Here is a 21,721-nt window from a genome sequence, read left to right on the forward strand (position 1 = left end):
TCTTTCTGTTTTTTGTGTTATTTTTTAGATTTTATTTATTTCTGAGAAAGATGGGAGAGAGAGAAAGAACCAGACATAACTCTGGTACATATGCTGCTGGGGATCGAACTCAGAATCTCATGCTTGAGAGTCTAATGCTTTTTCTACTGCGCCACTTCCTGGACCACTTTAAAATCTTTTTTTTTTTAATCATTGTTGTGGTTGTTATTACTGTTATTGATGTCATTATTGTTGAGTAAAGCAGAAAGAAATGGAAAGATGAGGGGAAGACAGAGGGGGAGAGAAAGACACCTGCAGACCTGCTTCAACACTTGTGAAGTGACTCCTCTGCAGGTGGGGAGCCGGGGGCTTGAAGCAGGATCCTTAAACCAGTCCTTGTGCTTCATGCCATGTGCACTTAACCCACTGCGCTGCCGCCTGACCCCCAGGCTAACATTTCTACACTCCTTCCATGTGTCCCAGAAACAAAAGCCATGTTGTAGTGTCCAGTGCATTGTCAGCGTACATTGACCAAAGATGTAAAATTCTACAAACAGAAACAGGAAAAAGTACCATTTTGTTCTCAGGTTCTCACAACTTTCATATATTTTTTCCCTCAATCCCTCCAATTCACTTTTCCACTGGAATGATCATAGACCCTCTGTGAGGACTAGACATTGTGCACAGGTTAATAATGGGTTTTTTTAATTAATTTTTTATTTATAAAAAGGAAACATTGACTAAACCATAGGGTAAGAGGGGTACAACTCCACACAATTCCCACCACCAGATTTCTGTATCCCATCCCCTTCCCTGACAGCTTTGCTAATCTTTAACCCTCTGGGAGTATGGACCCAAGGTCATTGTGGGATGCAGAAGGTTTGGAAGGTCTGGCTTCTGTAATTGCTTCCCCTCTGAACATGGGCGTTGACAAATCGATCCATACTCCCAGCCTGTTTCTCTCTTTCCCTAGTGGGGAAAGGCTCTGGGGAAGCAGAGCTCCAGGACACATTGGTGGGGTTGTCCATCCAGGGAAGTCTGGTTGGCATCCTGCTAGCATCTGGAACCTGGTGGTTGAAAGAGTTAACATACAAGCCAAACAAATTGTTGACCAATCATGGACCTAAAGGCTGGAATAGTGCAGATGAAGAGTTGGGGGTGTCTCTGTTTTGTAGATAGCTAGTAGATATATTTTAGTTATATTTCAAAGGGCCTGTGGTTATGCTAGTGTTTTTTGTTTGTTTGTTTGTTTTTTGCCTGAGCTTGAAATCTGATATGCAGGTGGATCCTAATTATTGTCTGGGGAGGGTGGTCTTGGCTGGCAGAAGGACCAGAAAGCTGGATCAGGGAAGAGAGTAGCGCTCTTATAAGGGAAAGTTGTATAAATATTATTGACTGTAAACCCCATCAATTTGATGTGATCTGGGGCCCATATTCAGCTTGGGAGCCTATGTGACCTCTGCATCCCTGTAGATCTGAGCTCACATTCTGTGGTCATGAGTAGGAACATTCCAAGCTGCCCCAATATCAGGACCCATCTTCCTCAGGTGGAGCATAGAGTATGTTGTCCATCCTCCCTTCAGAGGATGGAACATTCTCTGGCATTGTTAATCCAAGTTGAGGGCAAGGTCCTATGGGGGCCCCCAAAGAGGTCTAATTTGTTGTTCCTGATAGGAATGACTGGTAACAATGGAAAAAGGGATTTATTCGAGGTCTAGGCCCATGATGTCTGTTTGGGAATCTCAGGACTCCCCGAATAGGGCCCCAGCTGATGGGGTTTTTAAATGTTTTTAAAGTATGGGAGTCGGGCAGTAGCGCAACAGGTTAAGCGCAGGTGGCTGCAAAGCCCAAGGACCGGCGTAAAGACCCCGGTTTGAGCCCCTGGCTCTCCACCTGCAGGGGAGTCACTTCACAAGCAGTGAAGCAGATCTGCAGGTATCTCTCTTTCTCTCCCCCTCTCTCCATTTCTTTCTGTCCTGTCCAACAATGACATCAATAACAACAACAAGAATAACTACAACAATAATTTTAAAAAAACCAACAAGGGCAACAAAATAGAATAAATAAATAAATATTAAAATAATAATAAAATATGTGTTTCTTGAGTTTCCTTCTGCTCTGAGAGATCAGTAACTCAGAGTCCTCAAGAATTATTTGAGAACTTCATTTGGAAGTTTTAGCCAGCCTTCTGGCAGCTTCATTTTCCACTGAGGAAAAGGGAGAACAGGAAAGTATAGGGAAAAAAAAATGATATGGTCGGCCAATCAATAATATTGATTTGCTTCTAAATCAGAATAAATGGGCATCTTTCCATAAAACTCACAATGGATTGTAAACTGGGTTTCCAGCTCTGCAGGACACTCATGTATTCATGATACACGATTTATTGCAGAGGCTGCAAAAGCAATTTAAAAAAAAAATCCCTTTTTTCAGTAATTAGAGCCAGACTTGGGTCTTAAAAGTTCACTAACTTAAAGGTTCTTTGGATGTGAAAGATAAGCAAGGGCAAAAACTCTAAAGACTGTGATAATGTTTTTTTAGTTGCTTTCTTTAGAACCTATGCTCACAACTGTGTGCTGTCAAGGGCAGTTCAGTCAGTAGTTTAATGCCCACAGAGATTTCATCTCTCCATGAACCAGGCAGCAGACATTCATAATGCCAGTGGGGATGGCATATCTGTGAGGCTGGGTGTAAGGTAAAAATGGTGGTCCTGGGGGTGGGCGGTGGCTCAGTGGGTTAAGCGCATGTGCTGCGAAGAACGAGAACCAGTGTAAGGATCCCGGGTCGAGCCCCCGGCTCCCCACCTGCAGGGGAGTCACTTCACAGGCAGAGAAGCAGGTCTACAGGTGTCTGTCTTTCTCTCCCCCTCTCTGTCTTCCCCTCCTCTCTCCATTTCTCTCTGTCCTATCCAACAGCAATGACAACAATAATAATGACAACAGTGATAAGCAACACGGAAACAAAAGGGAAAAAAATGGCCTCCAGGAGCAGTGGATTTGTAGTGCAGGCACCGAGCCCAGCAATAACCCTGGAGGCAAAAAAAAAAAAAAGGAAAAAAATGACTGTCCTTACCACAGTACCACAGTGCCACAGTTTGACATACAGGGGCAAAGAGAAGAGCTAATACACTGACTAACACCACTGGACCCTCTGGAAGGCAGGAGGCTGTTCCAGTCAGGAAGCAGCACTTCTTGCTTAGTGACTTGGCTAATTGTGTGCCTTCATCTGACTGCTATTTCTCCAGTGATGGGCTTTTGCATTAGATGCTTTATCTCTCTGTAAGCATCTTCTCTTCTTTTTAACATTTTGTTAAAATTAGCTTTATTTATTTATTTATTTATTGGGTAGAGACCATCACAGATCGAGAGGGAAGGGGGGATAGAGAGGGAGAGAGAGAGACACCTACTGACTTGCCTCAGCGCTTGAGAGCTTGAGAAGCTTTCCTCCTGCAGATGTGGACCAGGGGCTCAAACCCATGTCCTTGCTCATTATAACACTTGTGCTCAAGCAGGTGCACCACCGCCCGGCCCCTTGAGAGTCTTCTCCAACAACTGTTAAGTACATGAAATTTTCTTACCTCACAGGGTTGTTGAGACAGTGATATTGGCTAGGTGGTAAGTACAGACCTCTTTGAAGTGCCCTGTCATACATCAGGTGTTAACAGTCAATGGTGAATCATGCTAACTTGAAAGGCTTCACCCCACTTTCTTGGGCAGCATACTGGAAGTCCAGGTCAGATAGTAGACAGGAGTGCTAAAAGCTCTCTTTGCTGTCTCTTTCCGATACACATACCTCTAGAGTAATTAAGTTCTTATTTGTGTGGGTGTTTTTCTATTTTATTTGATAAGACAGAGAAAAATTGAAAGGAGGGGGAGATAGGGAGAGAGAGAGAGAGAGAGAGAGAGAGAGAGGGAGGGAGAGAAAGAGAGAGAGAGGGAGAGTGAAAGAGAGGGAGAGAGGGAGAGAGAGAGAGAGGGAGGGAGGGAGACATGCTTTACGACCCCTGAAGCATGCCCCCTGCAGGTGTGGAATGGCGGCTCTGAATGGTGTCCTTGTGCATGGTAATGTGTGCACTCTACGTGGTGCGTCACTGCCCAGCCCCAAAGATTTATATACAAGAGAGTGCATCTAGAATGCTCTTCTCTCATAGACGGTGTCAACTAAGGACTGACCCTGGGGTCTATATATGCACTCAATACTCTACCCACTGAGCCACTCTGGCTAGAAGTTAACACTGAGTCTCAGAGTTAGTAGGAAGGCACATTATGTTCAATTTTTTGTGGATAAAATTGAGCACACACACGCACCTTTAAAATATCAGAAGGAACTTCTAGGAGGAGGGCTGGGAGAGAGATCATCTAGGAGAGTACACACTTTATCGTATATAGAGACAGGGCTTGGGTCTAAATGTGGGGAGAAGCCTCTTGAGCAGAGGAGTGGTGCTGTGGTATTTTTTCTCTCTGTATGTCTCTCCTTTTCTCTGCTATTCACCTTCTAGCTGGGTGTGGGGGGAGAAAGGAAAAGTCTGTACAAAGCAGTGGAATAAGGCATGAAACTGCAAGAGAAGAAAGGAAGGAAATAATGAAGGAATGAAGGAAGAAAGGAAGTTAATTCTAGGAGAAACACAAAAAGTAAATCATGCCACCGTCTGGGGCCCTTTCTTTACTATGCTCTTTATCTTTTTTTCTTCTTCTTTATTAGGGGGATTAATGGCTTGCAGTCGACAGTAAAATACAGTAGTTTGTGTAACATTGCTGAGTTTTCCACATAACAGTCTAACCCCACACCCCTCCCCTCAGTTCCTTCCTCCTCTTCCCTTGTGTTCTAAGGCCTGAACTGCTCTGTATCCTTTATCCCAAGATGGATAGCAAATAGCAAATACTTTCTACATTGAATGTCATGTGTCTATTTGAGTATGCTTTTTCAAATTTTTATTTATTTATTTATTTATTTATTTATTCCCTTTTGTTGCCCTTGTTGGTTTTTATTGTTGTAGTTATTATTGTTGTTGTCATCGTTGTTGGGTAGGACAGAGAGAAATGGAGAGAGATGGGGGAAGACAGAGAGGGGGAGAGAAAGACAGACACCTGCAGACCTGCTTCAACGCTTGTGAAGAGACGCCCCTGTAGGTGGGGAGTCGGGGGCTCAAACCGGGATCCTTACTCCAGTCCTTGTGCTTTGTGCCACCTGCGCTTAACCCATTGTGTTACAGCCTGACTCCCTTTTTTAAAATTTTATATATTTATATCTTTATTTTTCCTTTTGTTGCCCTTGTTGTTTTTTATTGCAGTTATTGATGTCATCATTGTTAGATAGGACAGAGAGAAATGGAGAGAAGAGGGGAAGACAGAGGGGGAGAGAAAGACAGACACCTGCAGACCTGCTTCACCGCCTGTGAAGCGACTCCCCTGCAGGTGAGGAGCCGGGGGCTCCAACTGGGATCATTATGCCAGTCCCTGCACTTTGCACCACGCAAGCTTAACTGAGTATGATTTTTCTAACAAAATCAATAATTAGTGTGGAGAATTTGAAACATATTGAAAGAGTTTTAAAAAATCACTCCTGTTGTGTATTTACATATGAGTGGAAATCAACAGTTGTTAGTACATTTCCTTTTAGTCTTTTTTTTTCCTCTTCCTATGATGTGTATCTTCTCATACCTTTACACAGTGATGAAAAAAATAAAATTCTGTGTGATTCATTTTGTACAAACAGACTGATCTATCTGATTCTCAGTTCTCTTCATAGGATAGGATTTTATAATTTTGAAATCCTCACTAAGGAAGAAGGTCCTGCCACATACAGAAAGCAAAATGATAATAATAAAAGTAAATAAAATCCACTCAGTGAAACATGAGTGTTGTATGTGACAGAAAAGGTGGGGAAATCACCTCTCATTCAGATTTCTAAACAGTCTTTGAAACATTTTACAGGCACGGCTGCTTTTGAATCTAGGCCTTATTAGAAGCCAAGGTGAGATGCCGGAGAGAATACAGTGCCTTCAGCGGCCAAGGGTCAGCAAGGCAAGAACGAGGTGTGAGTTTGCGGTGGAAGATATTGCAGTTCTTCTAGAAGCGTGTAATTGCACATAGAATGATTAATAAATACCTGTGTGCTGAGTCGACTGGATCATTGCTGCAGGGAGGAGAAACAAATGAGTCCTCCTCACAGGTTATACTTTGTCTGGGGAATTAGGGTTAAACTGGGCATGAGCTCACAGAATGTCTAATACCTCCTTGCCGCCCCTGCAGGGGATTTAGGAAAGAAAAAAGAAAAAGCTCAAGCAAGTACTTGATTGTGGCCAATTATGGTGGAAGTGCTGGCATCTCTTTTAGTGACTAGGAAATCATATTTCAGAGAAGACCAAGAGCTTTCTGGAGAGTCAGTAAGTTCTGCATAAGAACTGGTTGTATGGAAGCTTGAGGCAGCTCTAAAATGAAACATTTTTAAAAAAATTTGATTGATTGATTGATTTCCTTTTTGTTGCCCTTGTTTTTATTGTTCTTGTGGTTATTGTTGTTGTTAGTGATATTGTTGTTGGATAGGACAGAGAGAAATGGAGAGAGGAAGGGAAGACAGAGAGGGGGAGAGAAAGACAGAAACCTGCAGATCTGTTTCACCACTTGCAAAGCGACTACCCTGCAGGTGGGGAACTGGGGGCTTGAACCGGGATCCTCATGCCGGTCCTTGCTACTTGCACCACGTGCGCTTAACCCGCTGCGCTACCACCTGACTCCCTGAAAAGACACATTTTTAAAAAAGATTTTTTTTGTTTGTTTATTTATTATTGAATAGAGACAGACAGGAGTTGAGAGGGGAAGGGAGATAGAGAGGGAGAAAGACAGAGACACTTGCAGCCCTACTTCACTGCTTGAGAAGCTTTCCCCCTGCAGGTGGGGGCCACGGGCTTGAACCTGCAACCTTGAGCACCACAATGTGTGTGCTTAAGCAGTGCACCACTGCCTGGCCCCGAAAAGATATTTCCCTCCCTAATTTTAACATTAAAGTGATTTTTAAATTTAAAAACAAGAATAGAAAATGTAGGTAGAGTCGGGCGGTAGTGCAGTGGGTTAAGCAGGTGGCACAAAGTGCAAGGACCGGCGTAAGGATCCCGGTTCGAACCCCGGCTCCCCACCTGCAGGGGAGTCCCTTCACAGGCGGTGAAGCAGGTCTGCAGGTGTCTATCTTTCTCTCCCCCTCTCTGTCTTCCCCTCCTCTCTCCATTTCTCTCTGTCCTGTTCAACAGTGACGACAACAATAATAACTACAACAATAAAAAAAAACAAGGGCAACAAAAGCGAATAAATAAATATTTACAAAAATATTTTTAAAAGAATAGAAAATGTAGCAAGAAGACTATAAAACCTTTAAATTTTATTTTATTTAATTTATTATTATTATTTTTTTTACCAGAGCACAATTCAGCCCCGGTTTGTGGTGGGGCAGGGATTGAACTTGTACCTAACAAAGGAAGAGTTTGGGGTAGCAGGTAAAATCCATGTAAGACTTGCCATACAGGTGACTAAATTAATGCTCAGTTAAGACAAAATGTAGTACTTCCTAACTTCATATGAAGGCAAGAAACAGTAGCATGTCAATCTTTGATTCTCTTGTTATTAGCTGATGGAATGAATAATGGGTTTTGGTTTTTTTGTGCCCCCAGTAAGAGAGGGAGGTTCTTTGGCTATGAAGCCACATTTCCTTATATGTTACGAAGCTGTGAAGGTATATTAAGCTACCTAAAACACAGCTATGATTTTCACTTGTAAGAAAGATAGTAATACTTTTCCCTTATTTTTTAAAACTTCTTTATTGGGTTATAATGTTTTACATTCAGCATAACAATACAGCCCCCACTAGGTCCTCTGTCATCCTTTTTGGACCTGTATTCTTCCCCCCACTCCCCCAGAGACTTTTACTTTGGTGCAGTATACCAACTCTAGTTCTACTTGAGTTTCTTTTCTGATCTTGTTTTTCAACTTCTGCCTGAGAGTAAGATCATCCCATATTCATCCTTCTGTTTCTGACTTAATTCACTTAACATGATTTCTTCAAGCTCTATCCAAGATGGGCTGAAAACAGTCAAGTCACCATTTTTTATAGCTGAGTAGTATTCCATTGTGTATATATAACACAACTTGCTCAGCCACTCATCTGCTGTTGGACACCTGGGTTGCTTCCAGGTTTTGGCTATTACAAATTGTGCTGCCAAGAACATATGTGTACACAGATCTTTTTGGATGGGTGTGTTGGGTTCCTTAGGATATATCCCCAAGAGAGGAATTGCAGCATCATAGGGTAGGTCCATTTCTAGCCTTCTGAGAGTTCTCCAGACTGTTCTCCACAGAGGTTGGACCAATTGACATTCCCACCAGCAGTGTAAGAGGGTTCAGTTGACCCCACATCCTCTCCAGCATTTGCTGCTATTACCTTTTCTGATGTATGACATTCTCACAGGAGTGAAGTGGTATCTCATTGTTGTCTTTATTTGCATTTCTCTGACAATCAAAGACTTGGAGCATTTTTTCATGTGTTTCTCAGCCTTTTGGATCTCTTCTGTGGTGAATATTCTGTTCATGTCCTCCCCTCATTTTTGGATGGGGTTATTTGTTTTCTTGTTGTTGAATTTGGTAAGCTCTTTATATTTTCTGGTTAATAGCCTCTTGTCTGATGTATGGCATGTAAAGATCTTCTCCCAGTCTCTGAGGGGTCTCTTGGTTTGGGTAGTGGTTTCTTTTGCTGTGGAGAAGCTTTTTAACTTGATGTAGTCCCATAGGTTTATACTTGCCTTAGTCTTCTTTGTAATTGGATTCGTTTCATTGAAGATGTCTTTAAAATTTATGCAAAAAAGAGTCGTGCCAATATTTTCCTCTAAGTATCTAATAGTTTGTGGTCTAACATCCAAGTCCTTGATCCACTTGGAATTTACTTTTGTATTTGGTGAAATACAGAGGTTCAGTTTCATTCTTCTGCATGTTTCAACCCATTTTTTCCAACACCATTTGTTGAAGAGACTTTTTTCCCCCCATTTAATAGTCTGGGCACCTTTGTCAAAGATTAGATGTCCATAGGTGTGGGGGCTTTATTTTTGGGCTCTCAATTCTGTTCCACTGGTCAGTGTGTCTATTCACCGAGCAGTTTTGATGACAATGGCCCTATAATACAATTTAAGATCTTGGAGTGTGATGCCTCTGGTTCTGTTCTTCTCAAGATTGTTTTGGCAATTCTATGTCTTTTCTGTTTCCAGATAAACATTTGTAGCATTTGTTTTATTCTCCTCAAAAATGTGGTTGGGATCTTGATGGGGATAGCATTAAATTTGTAGATGGCTCTGGCTAGTATATTCATATTAATGATGTTAATTCTTCTAACCCATGAACATGGAATATCTTTCCATGTCTTTGTGTCTTTTTCTATCTCCTTGAACTAAACTTATAATTTTCTTTATACAAGTCTTTCTCTGCTTTGGTTAGGTTTACTCCTAGATATTTTATTGTTTTTGTTGCTATAGTAAAAGGAATTGATTTCTGGATTTCATCTTCTTCCAACTTAGTGTTTGCATAGAGGAATGCCACTGACTTTTGAATGTTAATTTTGTAGCCTGACACCTTACTGTATTACCTGATGATTTGCACAAGCTTCTTGCTGGATTCTCTAGGTTTTACTATCATGTTATCTGCAAATAGGGAGAGTTTGACTTCTTCCCTTCCAATATGTATACCTATAATTCCTTGTTCCTGCCTGACAAGGACTTTTCGTTGCTATGACAAGAACTTCCAACATTATGTTGAATAGTAACGGTGATAGTGGGCAACCCTGTCTAGTATCTGATGTGAGAGGAAATGCTTCCAGTTTTTCACCATTGAGTACTATGTTGGCTGTAGGTTTGCTATACATAGACTCCACTATCTTCAGGAATTTTCCATCTATTCCCATTTTTTGTATAGCTTTGATCATAAAGGGATGTTGGATTTTGTCAAAGGCTTTCTCTTCATCTATTGATATGACCATGTGGTTTTTGGTCTTGCTTTTGTTGATGTGGTGGATCACATCAATTGATTTACATATATTAAACCAACCTTGCATGCCTGGGATAAACCCCACTTGGTCATCATGAACAATCTTTTTAATATACTGCTATATCCGGTTGGCTAGAATTTTGTTCAATTTTTTAGCATCTATGGTCATCAGAGATGTTGGTCTGTAGTTTTCTTTTTTGGTTGTGTCCCTGTCTGCTTTTGCTATCAGAGTGATGTTGGCTTCATAGAAGCTGGCAGGGAGTATTCCAGTGTCTTCAATCTTCTGAAGGACTTTTAAAAGTAGTGCTATTAGTTCTTCTTTGAAGGTTTTGTAGAATTCATTTGTAAAACCATCTGGTCCAGGACTTTTATTTTTCGGGAGATTTTTGATAACTGTTTCAATTTCATTAGCTGTGATGGGCCTATTCATGTTATCTACTTCCTCTTTACTTAGTTTTGGAAGTTGGTAGGTATCTAGGAAATAGTCCATTTCTTCCACGTTCTTTAGCTTGGTAGCATAGAGTTGTTCATAGAAGTCTCACATGATATGTTGAATTTCTGCAGTGTCTGTAGTGATATCTCCTCTTTCATTTACAATCTGACTTATTTGGGTCTTTTTCCTTTTTTGTTTTGTGAGTCTGACTAAAGGTTTCTCGATTTTGTTCACTCTTTCAAAGAACTAACATTTACTTTCGTTGATCTTTTGTATGGTTTTCTTATTCTCAATGTTATTGATTTCTGCCCTAACTTAGTGATTTCTGTCCTTCTGGTTGCTTTAGGGTTCCTTTGTTGTTCTTCTTCTAGGTCTTTAAGATGTGCAATCAGGCTGTTTATTTGTGCTTTTTCTTGTTTCCTAATGTGTACTTGTATGGCTATAAACTTCCCTCTCAGTACTGCCTGAGCTGTGTCCCAAATATTTTGATAGCTTGTATCTTCATTTTCATTGAACTCTCGAAACATTTTGATTTCTCCCTTTATTTCCTCTGACCCAGTAGCTGTTTAATAGTGTAATGCTGAGCTTCCACATTTTGGGACTATTACTAATCTTTTGTTGATTGTTAAGTATTAGTTTAATTCCACTGTGGTCTGAGAAAATGCTTGATGATTTCAGTGCTCTTGAATTTGCTGATGCTGTGTTTGTGGCTTAACATATTGTCTGTCCTTGAGAATAACCCATGTTGACTTGAATAGAATGTGTATTCCATTTTCTTAGGGTGAATGATTTAGAAAATGTTCAATAGTTATAGTTTATTTATTTATTGGTTACAAACAGTGCTGTTATGATAGTCAAGTGCATGTTTTCTGTTTCCTCTGATGTTGGGATAGACCTGATTTTTTTCTCGTTTTTTTTTTTTTATTGTTGTAGTTATTATTGTTGTTGTTGTTTTATGTTGTTATATGTCGTCATTGTTAGATAGGACAGAGAGAAATGGAGAGAGGAGGGGAAGACAAAGAGGGAGAGATACCTGCTTCACCACCTGTGAAGCGACTACTCCCCTGCAGGTGGGGAGCCGGGGGCTCTAACCCAGATCCTTATGCCCATCCTTGCGCTTTGTGCCACCTGCTTAACCTGCTGCGCTACCGCCCGGCTCCCAGACCTGATGTTTTTTTACAAGCATGTCTTTGCCCATTGTTTTCACTTTATTTTATTATTTCACCAGAGCACTGTTCAGCTCTGGCTTATTGTGGTGCAGGGAATTGAACCTGGGACTTTGGGGCCTCAGGCATGAGAGTCTCTTTGCATAACCATTATGCTATCTATCCCTGGCTCCCATATCTTTCTTTTGGTTGCTTCACTTAAATTGCTGGAGCCAAGTGAAGTTCAGCATAGTAGGGTTTTTTTTTAATATATATAAAGTGATATTCTTCTTTAAAAATTATCTTTATTTATTTATTGGATAGAGCCAGTCAGAAATGGAGAGGGAAGGGAGTGACAGAGAGGGAGAGAGACAGAGAGACACCTGCAGCACTGCGTCACCACTTGGAATGCTTTCACCCAGCAGGTGAGGACTGGGGCTGGAACCCTGATCCTTGACTGTTAACAAGTGTCCTCAACCAGATATGCCACCATCCGGCCCCTGGGCCCTCAACTTAGGTTTTTAAAGGCACAGAGCTTCTGTATTGACTGGCCATGGTGTTTTTAAGAAATATTTATTTATTTATTCCCTTTCGTTGCCCTTGTTTTATTGTTGTAGTTACTACTGTTGTCGTTGTTGGCTAGGACAGAGAGAAATGGAGAGAGGAGGGGAAGACAGAGAGGGGGAGAGAAAGACAGACACCTTCAGACCTGCTTCACCACCTGTGAAGCGACTCCCTGCAGGTGGGGAGCCGGGGGCTCGAACCGGGATCCTTAAGCGCGTCCTTGCACTTTGCGCCACTTGCGCTTAACCCGCTGTGCTACCGCCCGACTCCTTTTCTGTTTTTTTGCCTCCAGGGTTATTGCTGGGGCTTGGTACCTTCACTATGAATCCACTGCTCCTGGCGTCCATCTTTTTTTTCCATTGTTGTTGTTGCTGTTATTAGTGTTGTTGCTGCTGCTGTTGTTGGATAGACAGAGAGAAATGGAGAGAGGAGGGGAAGACAGAAAGGGGGAGGGGAAGATAGACACCTGCAGACCTGCTTCACTGCTTGTGAAGAGACACCTCCCCACACAGGTGGGGAGCCAGGGGCTCGAACTGGGGTCCTTGCACTGATCCTTGCACTTTGCACTATATGCACTTAACCCAGCCGTGCTACCACCCGCTCCCTCACAGACTTTCTTTTAAGGAGGATCAGAATGATGAAGTTCTCTTTACTGGGTACTGTGTACTGATTTAAATTATTATCAGATAATGACCGTTGGCTTCAGACCAGGATATCATCTCTGTAAGAATTATATTTCATATGTTGCTCCTTTCTTTCTGATCAGTTTTTGATTCACCCTAGTAAAGTGAAGGTTCAAATCATCGTAAGTGGGGAGAGTTTATTAACTTATTGGTCTCCCAAGCAACTTCTTAGCTATGCTAGTTTAATTTTAAAAAAATGTTTTTTTTTTTTGGCAGGGGGGCTAAAAATTGAACTTAGGCCATGTGTATATGTGAGTTGAGGTTGAGAGATAGAACGGACCTGGGTCACACTGCCGTGCAGACTTCTAGTGGAATTAAATAAAAAGCATTAAAAAAATTTACAGCTGCCTGTTACCAGCTTTCTGCCTGATAGTCCTCCCTTGAGATTCTTTGGCTGACATGAGTTTGAAGTCTTGCCATAGTCACTTATCAGCCTGTGGCAAATGGAGTCTTCACCAGAGAGAAGATGGAAGACTGAAAGTTTAAATAAATAAATAAATAAATACAATTAAAAAGGGGGCTACATAAAAATGCCCTGCCTGTGAAGGGACTGGCCAGGTTACCTTCCCCACACACCCCCTTCTGTAGAAAAGAAAGTCTGAATTCTTTCATTTTTGTTTCTTAATTTAGCAAGGCTATATATATATGTGTGTGTGTGTATATGTACATATATATATATATACATATATATATATATATTTAAAAGTTACCAACACGCTCCAAGCACATGTACACTGATAAATCATTAGCTCCAAGAGAACCACATGTTTGCTGGGGCATTTCCAGGTGGATTCATAGCTCTGTCAGAAATCACTTTGTACTCCCGTCATATACATGGACTAAATATTACTCTCCACAGCAACTTCGTGAGGTGAATACTGAGCACAGGAGAAACCATGTGAACAGATGAAACAAGGATGCTGGAGAGAGGAAGTCTGTGATGTACTAGTAGGTCTTGTGTATTTTTCTGGCTTTCTATCTGCTGCTTGTAGCCATTTACATAGCTTTTAGCTTCTCTAATGTTTCAACAGCAATTAAGGTACAGTAGTAGCCTTAAGTTGAACAACAAGATACTCTTTGTTAAAATATTTATTTGTACTTGATAGGGCGTAAAAATTGAGAGGGAAGTTGCTTCACAGGCGGTAAAGCAGGTTTGCAGGTGTCTGTCTTTCTCTCCCTCTCTGTCTTCCCCTCCTCTTTCCACTTCTCACTGTCCTGTCCAGCAATGACATCAATGGCAGTGATAATGATGACTGCAACAAGGATAAAACAAGCAGGGCTACAAAAGGGAAAAAATGGACTCCAGGAGCAGTGGATTTGTGGTGCAGGTACCTAGCCCCAGCAATAACTCTGGAGGCAAAAAAAAAGGGGGGGGGAGGGGTGACTTTTCTCTCTGCCCTTGCTGTCTCTTGTCTGCCACCTCTCCCTTGTTGGGGAGCGGGACTTATGTTTTCATTTCCGGCTTCTGTCATCTGGGTGGCTACATTACTAAGTCCCACATGGCTGTCCAGTGTCCTGTCCTCTGAGGCTTGATACAGATCAGATAGAAGTTGCTGTTACTTTTTCAGGAAACAATAGCAATGGCGGCAGCCGGTTTGCACTGTCACTATTAGAGGACACATACAAACCCCACCACTTTCATTCAATTCCTTATTCATCTGTAGGAATATCCTTTTGCATCTATGGTATGCTCTGTTCAAGAAGTGTCACAGCTAACAGGAAGGAGGCCCTTGTCATCAAGAAAACAACTAGTTACAAAACAGTGTGAGACATATCATGAGGGGGAGGGGACATTGGTCGGGGTGATGGAGCTGGCCAGGCCAAAAGGGGCTGAGGACAGTTTCTGTTACGCAGAGTCTTTATTTAGGCCAAGCAGTTTGGAGTTCAGTCTGACTGCAGACACCAAGGCTTTCTAGCAGGTTTTTAAGCAACAAGGATCACCAGAACTCTTCAAACACAGCTTCAGTTTTCAGTGCATCATGAAGTGCTTATGATTTGCACTCTCAGAATTAAGATCAAATGTATGCTGTTTTAAGCTAATCAACGTTTCTATTTCCTAGTGTTTTTTATTTATTTATTTATTTATTTATTGTCTTCACCTATGTTTCAAAGGTCCTTTTAAAGATGGGATTGTTCATTTAAGAAAAGCTTTATTTTGGGGTGGGAGAGAGAGAGACAGTGCAAGAGAGACAGGACTAGAGGACCATTGCATCATACATGGTACTAGGGATATAAACAGGGCCTTATGCATATGCAATATGCAGTATGCATTCTACTACTCAACCATTTCTTTGCCCACTGGATTCTACATTTTGGAGACTATTACTATACTCCGTGACTTTAAAGAACCTAGTTGTTAACTTTCACAGGTTTTCTTTTTTTTTTTTTAAAGATTGGGTTTTTTTTTTTTTTGATATTTTATTTATTTATTTACTCCCTTTTGTTGCCCTTGTTTTCTTATTGTTGTTGCAGTTATTGATGTCAGTGTTGTTGGATAAAACAGAGAGAGATGGAGAGAGGAGGGGAAGACAGAGAGGGGGAGAGAAAATAGACACCTGCAGACCTGCTTTACCATTTGTGAAGCGACTCCCCTGCAGGTGGGGAGCCGGGAGCTCGAACCGGGATCCTTACCACTGGTCCTTGCACTTGGCGCCACATGCACTTAACCCACTGTGCTACTGCCCGACTGCCCTTTCAGGGGTTTTCTAGGTAACAAAGTAATATTGATATTACTAGCAACTATTTTTCAATGACATATTATAAGTGGGGAAGGAAACCACAGGACTACCAAAAATTATAATTTTTATAAACTGTGTGCCACTCTTGTCTTTTATTATTACTATTATTGATTTAATAATGATCGACAAGACCATAACATAAGAGGGGTACAATTCCAAACAATTCCCACCACCAGAGTTCTGTATCCCATCCCCTCCCCTGATAGCTTTTCTATTTTTTACCCCTCTGGGAGCATGGACCCAGAATCATTATGGGGTGCAGAAGGTGGAAGGTCTGGCTTCTGTAATTGTTTCTCCACTGGACCTGGGTGTTGGCAGGTCAATTGATACTCCCAGCCTGTTTCTATCTCCCTAGTGGGGCAGGGCTCTGCAGAGGTGGTGGGGTTCCAGGACACACTGGTGAGATCGTCTGCCCAGGGAAGTCAGGTTGGCATCATAGTAGCATCTGCAACTTGGTGGCTAAAAAGCATTAAGATATAAAGCAGAACAACTCGTTTAATAATCAGGAATCTAATGGTAAGACTATAGCAGGTGAGATTTGGGGTCTCTGTTTTGGAAAATGCTAGTAGATCTATTTTAGGTATGTTCCAAGGGACCCATGACTTTACTAATTTTTGCCTGAGCCTGGCAGCTATCATGCATGTGGGTTAAAGTTATTGTCTGGGGAGATGGTGTCAGAATTGGAAATAGTACTAGAAAGCTGTATCAAAAAAGCTGTATTTTTTTTTCTTGCCTCTAGTGTTAATCACTGGAGCTCGGTGTCTACTCTACAAATCCACTGCTCCTGGTGGCCATCTTTTTTCCATTGCTGTTGTTACTGCTGCTGTTGTTGGATAGGACAGAAAGAAATTGAGAGGGTTGGGGAAGACAGAGACGGGGAGAGAAAAACAGACACCTGCAGACCTGCTTCACTGCCTGTGAAGCGACTCCCCTGCCAGTGGGGAGCCGGGGCCTGGAACCAGGATCCTTATGCTGGTCTGTGAGCTTTGCGCCACGTGCGCTTAACCCTCTGCGCCACTGCCGGACTCCCTCCACCCCATTTTAAGTTCCATTTCATATACTCCCTTTAAAGTGCCAGAACTTGTCATAAGCATATTGAGAAGTGACCCTCTTGCAGGTGGGGAAGCCTGGACTGGAACCAGGATCCTTTCTAGGGTCCTTGCACTTTTTTTTTTCCTGCAGGGTTATCGCTGGGGATCGGTGCCTGCATTATGAATCCACTGCTCCTGGAGGCTATTTGTCCCATTTTGTTGCCCTTGTTGTGGTTGTTTAAGCTGTTGTTGTTGTTGGATAGGACAGAGAGAAATCGAGAGAAGATGGGAAGATAGAGAGGAAGAGACACCTGCAGACCTGCTTCACCGCTTGTGAAGCGACCTCACTACAGGTGGGGAGCCTGGCCTCGAACCAGAATCCTTAAGCCAGTCCTTGCACTTTGCACCATGTGCTCTTAACCCACTGCGCTACCACCCAGCCCCCTCCTTTCACTTTGTGTTATGTGCGCTTAACCCACTGTGCTACTGCCTGGCCACCATTTCCTTTTTTTTTTTTTTTTTTAAAGCTGCTCTTCTCCAGGTGTCCAGAGTCAATAACAGCTAGAAAAGAAGACAAACGAAGATAAGCTCGTCACTTTTCTGAGAATGGACTACTTGAGAACTAAGGAAAAATCAGCTTTCTCTAGCAGAACAGGGATTGAAGTCGCTGTGGTTGCCGACAGTCTGATGAGTAAACTACAGAACACATTTATTTCATAGGGAAGGACTGATAGATAGATATGCTTGCTAGTTCTGTTGTACTAGGCTACAACATATGTGTGTGTATATGTCATATATGTCATATATGTCACAGGAAGACTTCCATCAATAACATTATCAAGTATAGTTAAGAGGCCTGGGCTTGTGGTTTGAATTTTTATCTTTCCCGATTCCTCTTGAGAAATTTAGTAGACATGGAACAGTCAGTGAGGAAAGGATGGAGGAATGAATCCTTTGGCAGTGTGCTGTAGCGTATTGCTCAGTATTTCTCTAAATGTAAACCTTTCCCCCCACCTTTTTTTTTTAGGGGCCAGGCTGTGGCGCACCTGGTTAGCTCACACATGACAGTGCGCAAGGACCCGGGTTCAAGCTCCTGGTCCCCACCTGTAGGGGGAAAGGTTCACAAGTGGTGAAGCAGGGCTGCAGGTGTCTCTCTGACTCTCTCCCTCTCTGTCTCCCCCCCCTTCAATTTCTCTCTGTCTCTACTCAATAGTAAATAAAGAAAAATATTTTTTTTCTTTTTTTTTTTAAGAAAAATATTTTTTAAAAAATAAAAAGAAACCTCTTTTCTTCCAGCTAAGAAACATCAATTCCCATTTGTGTTTGCAAGATGTGAACTTAAAAAAAAAAAGAAGAAGAAAAAAGAAAAGAAACCAACAACAACAAAAAAAAAATCAAGCAAAACCACACAGATATAATTAACCCAGAGGTGTAATGTCTTATAACAGCAGCATAGCCAAACCCTGTGAAAATCTAAACTAAGAGGAGTCTCATGTAAGACTCTCCCAAATATTATCTTGTCCAGACTTTCTCCAAGAAGGCCTGCCTGGGCTGTATTCTTAACACTTAGCACCTGAGGAAGAGCCTTTGCTATAATTTACTTCCATCATTGACTTTGCCCACTTGGCCCGCTTGTACCAACCCTGTCCTCTGTGTGGGGAGAAGCAATCCACAAGGTTGGGAAGGGCCCTAGACGTGTTTATGTGACTTCTCTCAGAAGGCCAGGTTTTGTGCAGGGACCGTTGAGATCTGGACATTGCACCATGCACGGTATGGATCAAGTGTGCAGAAGGACCATTCTGGGTCAGATTGTATTTTTTGATTAACCCAGTCAGTCTGAACCCAACCACCCCTTCCCCTGACACCGTTTTTCTCAGACAAATTGGAGAAACAGTCTGAAAAGCCCAGGTGCATTTGTTTTGTATTTAGTCAAAGAGAATTCCTAATTTGGTGGCGCAGTGAGTTAAGTGCACATAGTATGATGCTCAGGGACCCTGCAGGGGGGTCACTCTATAAGCCGTAAAGCATGCCTGCAGGTATCTTTCTGCCTCTCTCCCTCTTTTCCTCCCTGTCCCCTCTCAGTTTTTTCTTTGTCCTACCCAATAAAAAAAATGAAAAAAAATTGCCACCAGGAGCAGTGGATTCATGACCACCCTGGGGTCAGGTGGTGGCACACCTGGTTGAGCGCTCACAATCACGTTCAAGAGAACCCAGGTTCAAGACTCCGGCCCCCACCTGCAAGGGGAAAGCTTCACAAGTGGTGAAGCAGGTCTGTAAGTGTCCTTCTTTTTTTTTTTTTAATTTTTTTCCCTTTTGTTGCCCTTGTTGTCTTTTTATTGTTGTAGTTTTTATTGTTGTTGTTATTGATGTCATCATTGTTAGATAGGACAGAGAGAAATGGAGAGAGGAGGGGAAGACAAAGAGGGGGAGAGAAAGACAGACACCTGCAGACCTGCTTCACCGCTTGTGAAGCGACTCCCCTGCAGGTGGTGAGCCGGGGGCTCGAACTGGGATCTTTACGCCGGACCTTGTGCTTTGCACCACGCGTGCTTAACATGCTGCGCTACCACCCGACTCCCGTAAGTGTCCTTCTATCTCCTCCTCCCCTCTCAATTTCTCCCTGTCTCTTTCTAGTAATAAATAAATAAAAATATTAAAAAAAAATATTTCTAATTTTGTAGCAAAGAAAGTCTCAACAATCTCCTCCTCTTCTCCCTCCCTCTGCCCCCTTCTCTTCCCCTTCCTTTTGCCTTCACCCCTTCATTCACACCTTGCCCTCACCTGTTTTCCCTCAAAAGTTACTGCTGGAGAGTAAGTGCTAGTGCCTGCAGGACCCCACCATTCCTAGTGGCTTATTTTTGGTTAGAGGATGAGAAACAGGGAAAGAGGGAGAGACACTTGGAGCAGTGTCCCACCACTCATTAACCCCTGCAGGATCACCTCGGGTGTGTTCTCGGACGCGTACCACCTGCTCCTGAATATGTACGGACTTCTAGCCCCTGGAATCTCTCCTTAAGTCCCTCTGCCCGTGAGCCACACGTGTTTACGCTCATCTGTGGGTTGTTTCACAAGCGGTGAAGCTGGTCCGCAAGTGCCTATCTTTCCCTCCTCCTCTTTGCCTTCCCCATTTCTCTGGGTTGCCTTCTGTCCTGTCCAGCAACAATACCAACAAGGGCAACAAAATGGAAAAAAATGGCCTCCAGGAGCAGTGGGTTTGTAGTGCAGGCAACAAGCCCCAGCGATAATCTTGGAGCCAAAATAAAAATAAATAAAATAAAATAAAAAGAAGTTCATTTCTCTAGACTGGTTTCCTTTATGTGTAAAGTGGAAAGTGGGGAGATATTAGTGCCCACCTCATAAGTTATCTTACAGTTTGGAGTCATCAATACTAATTGCTTTGAATTTAGGATTCTCATACTTTTTTTTTCCCCTCCAGGGTTATTGCTGGGGCTCAGTGCCTGCACCATGAATCCACTGCTCCTGGAGGCCATTTTTCCACCTTTTGTTGCCCTTGTTGTGGTTATTATTGTTATTGTTGATGTCCTTCGTTGTCGGATAGGACAGAGAGAAATGGAGAGAGGAGAGGAAGACAGAGAGGGGGAGAGAAAGACAGACACCTGCAGACCTGCTTCACCGCCTGTGAAGCGACTCCCCTGCAGGTGGGGAGCTGGGAGCTCAAACCGGGATCCTTACGCCGGTCCTTGCGCTTTGAGCCACGTGCGCTTAACCTGCCGTGCTACTGCCTGACCCCAAGATTTTCATACTTTTTATATGTTTCTTAGGCATCTGTTATTATGCCCTTGGGGGATGTTCTTAGCTTATCTCAGGATAGTTTCAGTTAGACACTCTTTCTGTCAATCACCGAGTAGTAGTATTTTAGGATTTTCGCAGAACGTTAGGTCTATATCATTATTTGCCTCTGTTCTTTTAGTGTAAAAGGAATGACAGAGATGGGTAGGGGTAGATAGCATAATAGTTATGCAAAGAGACTCTCATGTCTGAGGCTCTACAGTCCCAGGTTCAATCCCCCATACCACCAGAGCTGCTCTGGTTAAAAAAAAAACTACCAAAAAAAAAAAAATATATATATATATATCTCAAATAGGAAGTAATGACTGGGGCCAAGTGATAGCACACCTGGTTGAGTGCACATGTTGCAATGCTCAAGGACCCAGGTTAGAGCCCCCGGTCCCCACCTGCAAGGGGAAAGCTTTGTGAGTGGTGAAGCAGGTCTGCAGGTGTCTCTCTGTCTCTCTCCCTCTCTGTCTCCCCCTTCCTCTCAATTTCTGACTGTCTCTATCCTATAAAGAAATAAAGATAATAAAAATATTTATAAAAAAGTAATGACTGAGAACACAAAAAGCTAATACAGGAAACTAATATTTACGGATACTGAAATTTCAATTTCACATACTTGTTTACCATGAAGTATTTCTCTCTCTCTAACTATTTAAAATGTGAACTTTATCCTTAACTTACAGATTGTATGGAAACAGGCCGTGCATTTAACTTGCCAACTGTCGGCCTAAGAGAATTTGCTTTGATTTTTCATTTTTTTCATTTTTAATAAATACTGTTTCTGGAGAAATGAACTGAATTTCTTGGGAGCATTTAAGTGTCTCAAATTATTATAAAAAAGGAAGACTAGAAGAGATTGACAGAAATTTCAAGTTGCCTCACTTGTATTGTAAATGCTTATGAGTCTGAACCAAGTTCATTTTAAAAAGTGGGTGGAGCAGGTAACCAGCTGTAATTACAGGTCATGTACTTGCATCCTTTTTTTTTTTTCTGTTTGTAGAATCGCATCTTCTCATCCGTTGGGAATTAGTGGATTAGACTGGATCCTTTTTGTATAACGGCATGAACAAGTCCAGCGAAATTTTATGACTTCCTTAGGATTCAGCCAGGTTAACATTAGAAAACTCACATTCCCACTTCTTGGTTGACGATACATAAATATATCCCACCACGCTCCTCTCTGGCATTCTTATCAAACAGACAAGGAGACTAGTGGTTCTACCTGGCATTCAGAAATGCCAGCTTCTAAAGAGTCTTACTCTCTTTTACTTAAGCTTTGGAAAACTGTCAAGTAACAGGGGCAAGTATTATTTTCTACCCTTTATATGAAG

General features: G+C 42.2%; 1 protein-coding gene across 5 annotated transcripts in view; it reads left to right on the forward strand.

The window, feature by feature from the left end:
- LOC132539862 (transcriptional activator GLI3-like) overlaps positions 1-21,721 on the forward strand; it is a 165,139-nt gene that overhangs the window by 71,426 nt on the left and 71,992 nt on the right. The window lies entirely within an intron of this gene.

The sequence above is a fragment of the Erinaceus europaeus genome, chromosome 8 (assembly GCF_950295315.1).
Source record: "Erinaceus europaeus chromosome 8, mEriEur2.1, whole genome shotgun sequence".
Taxonomy (NCBI): Eukaryota; Metazoa; Chordata; class Mammalia; order Eulipotyphla; family Erinaceidae; genus Erinaceus; species Erinaceus europaeus.